The sequence below is a fragment of the Vespa mandarinia genome, chromosome 1 (genome assembly GCF_050613455.1).
Source record: "Vespa mandarinia isolate Hongniang chromosome 1, ASM5061345v1, whole genome shotgun sequence".
NCBI classification, from domain to species: Eukaryota; Metazoa; Arthropoda; class Insecta; order Hymenoptera; family Vespidae; genus Vespa; species Vespa mandarinia.
Genome location: NC_140810.1, coordinates 9,580,553 through 9,587,099, shown reverse-complemented (window position 1 = coordinate 9,587,099; position 6,547 = coordinate 9,580,553). Strand labels below are relative to the sequence as shown.

The window sequence follows — 6,547 nt, the reverse complement described above, 5'->3', positions numbered from 1 at the left end:
AAGACTTTATATTAATAATTGTTATCTTTGTGATCCCTAAAATTTTGCAATAGATTCTGCATTAGCAAACAGATTGTGATATGTTTTTCATGATTTGATCATAAATGTTATAAAAAAAGATAAACTGTGGCAAAAATTAGCATTAAAATAATTTGATAAAGTATTCCATGATGAAATATATTTTTATTTTATTAATATATATTTTAAATGATTTAATATAAGGTTAAACATATTTTTATATTCATTAAGTATACAATATTTTAACTAGCATAACATTCTTTCTAATGTTCTACCTTTGGTTTGAAAATTGTTTTATCTACAAGACTTATAACCAACGTGTTTCAAGGTCATGAAATAACTGTCGTAAATTTTTATACTCTGTTAATATTTCTTAATCAGTTTTGGGAGTATACAACTATATGTTTAAGATAATATTAAACGTTCTAAAGAATTTTTTTTAGGGTCTGCCAAATATTCTCTTGACGCAGCATTTGAATAATATTCTAAACAATCTGCAGGTGGTAATAATCTGCGGGATATTATAGATATATAGATATATAAATCACACAAATATTTCATTAGTAAACATATTGTTAATAAAATAAATTATATTATTTATAAAATAATATAAATATAAAAATATTTGTTTGATTTTTATATTACCTATATAGCCAAAACATGATTAAATAATCAAAAATAAACATACCTCTTCGAAGACATTGTTTAGTATTATTTTAAGCATAATAAGCTATAGTAATAACATTTCTTTCAATTGCAGCAATTATAGGTTCACTTGTCCAATGTACTTCTATATTGATTTTTGCTTTGAATAAATCTGCAGCCTTAAAAGATGATTTTGAATATCCAATGATAATAATTCTACCTTAAATACCTTAAATACCTTAAATACAAGTTTAATTGGCTAATCTGTTAAATGAAATTTAGCATGTTTCCAATTAATATGAAAGTTATAAATTCTTTATTTATAATTGCAAGACCAATTCGTTTACTTGTATCTATGCTATTCGTACCTATAAACATTTCTAGCTGATGTCAAGAAAGTGATGGATACTGCCTTTTTAATCTGCAATGGACAAACGCATGATACAAACTGCTACAAATATATAATCAGAATAAAAATAATCTAAAATATTCCTATAATAAGAAATGTTATACTTACTGATGTCCTTTATAATACGGTTTATAAATCATATAATTTTGTCTTTGATTAGAATTTTTATTTTCTGCGTCATGCTTATCCTCTTCGTGTCGACCTCTACTTCTTCGTGACTAATTATAACATAAAAATGAAACTATCTTTCAATTCTATTAATTACATATAAAACTATTTTTAATGAATGTTTTCCAAAATTAATAAAATATAACAATTAAAGGTTATATATGTTTCTAATTAATTTTCAACATATATATAATTTCAATAATAACACAACAATATCCAGAATCGTAAAAATCTTAATTTGATTTAACTATATATTTAATGGATCTAATACATGCATAAATACTGAATTAAAAAAAATTTTCTTACACCCTTTTTGGATCAGAATTAGGTCGAAAATTTAACAATACTACTCAAGATAAACTTCTTAACATGGATAATGCTAAATCTCTATAATTTTTTGTTATTTTCGATTTAAAAAATTGTTTTCTTCGTAACAATTATTACTCAGAGTGTATTATTCACTTTGAAAAATACACTATCAGCACTACATTTTACATGCCTAAATATATGTTTGTATATTCCTTATGGTGGAGCTACCCTCTTCATTTTGTACTGATTAGCATATATTTAATGTAAATGTATATATATGTATGCATATATTACAGGATTTCTGTGTATAATATGAAAAGAATAGATATTGTTAATAGATGCAGTATATAAGTGCAAAGTTTAATCCTAGTTGTGCACATGGAGTGTAAGACATCCCAGACCAACTTTGAGCTCAATTTAAAACAAGTAAATGTTTGTAAGTAGGATTTGTATCACCATTTATCTATAGTTGAGATATGTATCTTTATATGCTAACTGTCAGAATAATCGGCGTTTTGTCAGTTGCTGAGTTGTGATCGAGTAAAGTTGAAGTTTGTAAAATCTGGCGTGTGCCACATTCCGTGTGCACAGGAAGTTATTTTTGTATTAATTTTTGATTCTTTATTATTGAAAATTTTTAATCTATTCATGTTTTAAATAATGTGATTTTATATACAAGTATAGTAAAAATTATTTTCTAATCATATCTTGTTTATACTCAAAATCAAATGCTATCAATTAGAATGGAAAACCAATTATTATACAGTACTATAATGAAAATAAAGGAGGAGTCGTCTCTTTCGATCAGTTATATTATTTATTCACTGTTAATAGAAAAACTAATCGGTGGCCTATAAAAATTTTTTTTGGGATGTTGGATATGGCTGGTATAAATGCCAGAATATTATAGAAATTTAAAAATGCTGGATAAAAAACCGCGATCTTATCTGAAAGAACTCTATAAGTATCTTTGTAAAGAACTCTATAAGTAAGAACTATTCTAGTGCATTTCAATATATCATTCCTTCGAAATGATTTAAAATTAAGAGCATAATCAGACTTGATGCTGAGCAAGATGTAGATAAATTATCTGAAGTTATAATATATAAAAAGCAACGCCTATATATGATTTGTTTACGTTTGAAAAATAGAAAAACTAAAATTGGATTTTCCTCATATAGACGTCCAATTTATGATAAGTACCGCGTTGACTTATACGTTCAGTGTTTCGGTCATGAGTAAATATTTAGTTATATTTTTATTATATTTTGTACTTTTATAAAAAACAGAAAATAATAGAAATTGATGGAATAATTGTGTACTTTTTCCTTCACAAAATAAGCTACATCTGTACTTCAAAATAACTATACTTTTTTATCTATCATTTCAATATTTTTTTCTGAAAGAAACTCGTCTCAAGATGATTATACTACTAGATTTTTTCGAAATATTGAAAATTAAAAAAGATATTCGGTTTTTAACAAAAAAAGTCAATTTTTGCACATTGAATGATTCAATTAAAATTGGAAATGCATTTCCAAACCTACTAATTATTATTTCCAATGCATTAAATAATATATAGAATTTTTTTGGTGTAAAAATTATTCATTTTGTATAATTGACAGCTGTTCAAAAAGCCTGGGGTATAGTATATCCTAAGTGCACAATTAGAAACTATTTTGTGGTGTGTACAACTAGGGTTTAACAATAAGGTTAGAAAAAATATTTTAAAAAGTATGAAAATATAACTTGCATATAAACATACACAATATTATGCTTTTATTTAATAAAATTAAATATTTTACTTTATAGATTCTCAGAACATTTCTTTAAAATAATTTATTCTTAAATTATATATACCAATATATACCAATGACTGTATTTCTCTGAGCAAAATTTGAATCATATGCTAAAAGTGCAAGAATTAATGATGAAAAAGCAAATAGAAAAGTATATGAAACTTAGTTATAAAGAAAAACCAATCAGGCTTTAAAAAACAGTACTTGTGTGAAACGGTAATTTAAACTGTTGTTGTCGAATGGAAATTATTAGTTAGCGAGGGAAAAATAGAGGGAGTAATCTTTATGGATCTTAAACGAGCATTTGAAATAGTAGATAGAAAAAGGCTAATAGAAAAACTGTATGAATATGGAATTAGAGGGACTGTTTTAGAATGGTTTAGATCATATCTAAATATGGAATACAGCAGATTCGTTTCAACGATTAAAGGTGGTTACAATTAATTAACATTGAGTATTGGACCACAAGAATCTAAAGTACTGGATATTGGGATTCTTATTATTTATTATATACATAAATGATATAATTGAAATATGTCCCAGAGGATGCAAAATAAAAATGTTTACAGATGATACATTAATTTATGTCACTGGAGAAATTAATGCGCAATTAAAGTTTGAAATAAATAAGACATTTAATATAGTAAAAGAATGGATGAATATGAATAAATTGAAAATGAATGCAAAAAAGGCGAAAAATGTGGTAGCTAGGAGCGTAAAAAAAGAGTTAAAAAGAAACACTGTATTGAAATGCTTAAATGGAATTAAGATAGAACGTGTAAAGATAATAAAATACTTAGGAGAACTTATAGAAGATAATCTCAGATTTAAAGATCATTATAATTATATGTTAAAAAAATAGGTAAGAAAATAAATTTTGTAATTAGAATAATAAATTATATTTATAAAATATAAATTATATATCTGCTATTTTTATTATAAATTATATATATACTAGATATATTATATATACAAAGAATATAGCACTGCATTTTAAGTATTGTGCAACATTGTTACTAGATATGGGAGAGACATAGCTCGACAAGTTGCAAGTAGGGCATAATCAGGCGAGTTGTATTGCGATGCAATAGGTACACTAATGTGGAACATATACTGCAAGCATTGCTATTTATGTCTATTAGACAGAAGCTATAATATAATGTGAGTATATTTATTTTTAAAGTTATAAGGAATTTACTAACTAGACAATTAAGTAAAGGGTTTGAAATAGTAGGTAATGAAAACAGAAGATAAACATAACAAACCAGAGATATTGTAATACAATTTTGTCAAACAAGGAGTGTGTAAGAGAGATTGTTTTACTAAGGAATAAAACTGTATAACGCCTTACCACACGAAATAAGATAGTGTGAGAGGATAGACACGTTCAAAAGAATAATATGAGATTAAAAACACTGTAATTTTTAATGTAATAACTGAAATAGCTAAAGAAGTTTGATTTCTTTCACCCTCCCATTCTCGCTCACTCTCTCTCTCTCTACTGTACATAGAATTATTCATTGAGAAAATTCATAGTTAAAATCTTTAAAACTGGATCGATGAAATAATGGATCGATGATTTGATGAATCGATGGATGGATAGATGGATTGATCGATAGATCGATGGATAGAACGATACATGGATAAATGGATGAATGGATAGAAAGATAGATCTATGGATAAACGGATGGATGGATGGGACTATGGATGGTTGGATAGATAAGTGGATGATTCGATGGATTTATCATTGGATGGATCGATATATGGATAAATGGATAGAACAATGGATGGTTTGATGGATGGATGGATAGATGGAAAGATCGATAAATAGATGGGTAGATCGATAGATAGTTAGATGTTTGTACCGGTGATAGATCGACGGATGTATCGAAGAACAAATTGATCTATATATTGATGGATAGATAGATCAATGGATGGATAGATAGATGGATGGATGGATGGATGGATCGATCGATGTATCGATGGATGAAAAGTTGAATTGATGTATGGATCGATGGAGAATGGTAGGATCGGTGGATGAAATGATCAATAAATGATCAGATGAATGAATGGATGATTCAATAGATGAATAAGTAGAAGAATGTATGAATGGATACATGAAAGGATGGATTGATGAATAGATGAATGAATGGATTTATCGATGGGTGAATCGATGGATGGATAGATGGTACGATAGGATCCATCGATGGATAGACGGATGAAAGAATGTATGGATGAATGGATAAATGGATGAATAGTTTATTCGATGGGTTGATCGATCAATGAATGAAAGGATGATGGATGGATGGAACGATTGATGGAAATTGTCGGATGAAGGATAAATCGATGAGTGAATGGATCCTTCGATAGATGAATAAATAGTTGTATTTGTACTTGATTCGATGAAAAGATAAATTACCAATGGATTGATCGATGGAGATATAGATTAGCGATGGATGGGTCGATGGATAGATTGATCAATGGATCGATGGATAGATAAATCTACAGATGGATGCTTTAATGGATAGATAAATTAATAGATCGATGGATGGATGGATCGATGAATTGTAGGATCATATAATGTATAAATGGAAGGATGGATGGATTAATCGATGGATAAATGGATAAATCGGTATATGAACAGAAGAATGAATTCATGAATTAATGGATAGATCGCTGTAACGATGGATGAAAAGAAATAGGAATAAATGTATCGAAGGATGGATGGACCAATGTATAGATGGATGGATGTTGGAATGAATGAAATACTCGATGGATTGTTGGATGGTAGGATGTATGGATGGATGGATTGAGAGATGGCTGGTTGCATGGATAAATCGATAAATGGATGGATCGATAAATCTATGAAGCGATGGATGGATGGTTTTATGGTTGGATAAAAAGATGGATGAATGATTGGATGAATGCAGTGAATGATGAATGGATGTGTCGATGAATGGAAGAATAGGTGGATGGTTCGATGTATGGATCGATCGACGAATGGTTAGATCTAAGAATGGAAAGATGGTTGGATGGATGGGTAGATAGTTGAATGTATGGATGGTTAGATGGATGGATGGATGGATAGTTGGTTTAATAGATAAATCAACAAAAGGTTGGATTAATGGATGGATGGAACGATGAATGTTTTGAAAGTTGGATGATTAGATGTATATACGATTGAATGAATAGATAGTTA

The 6,547-nt window shown here is 28.1% G+C and overlaps 1 pseudogene; it reads right to left on the bottom strand.

Moving 5' to 3' along the window:
* Window positions 1-260: 260 nt before the first annotated feature.
* On the bottom strand, window positions 261-3,554 carry LOC146873291 (large ribosomal subunit protein uL15m-like; annotated as a pseudogene).
* Between the last annotated feature and the right edge of the window lie 2,993 nt (window positions 3,555-6,547).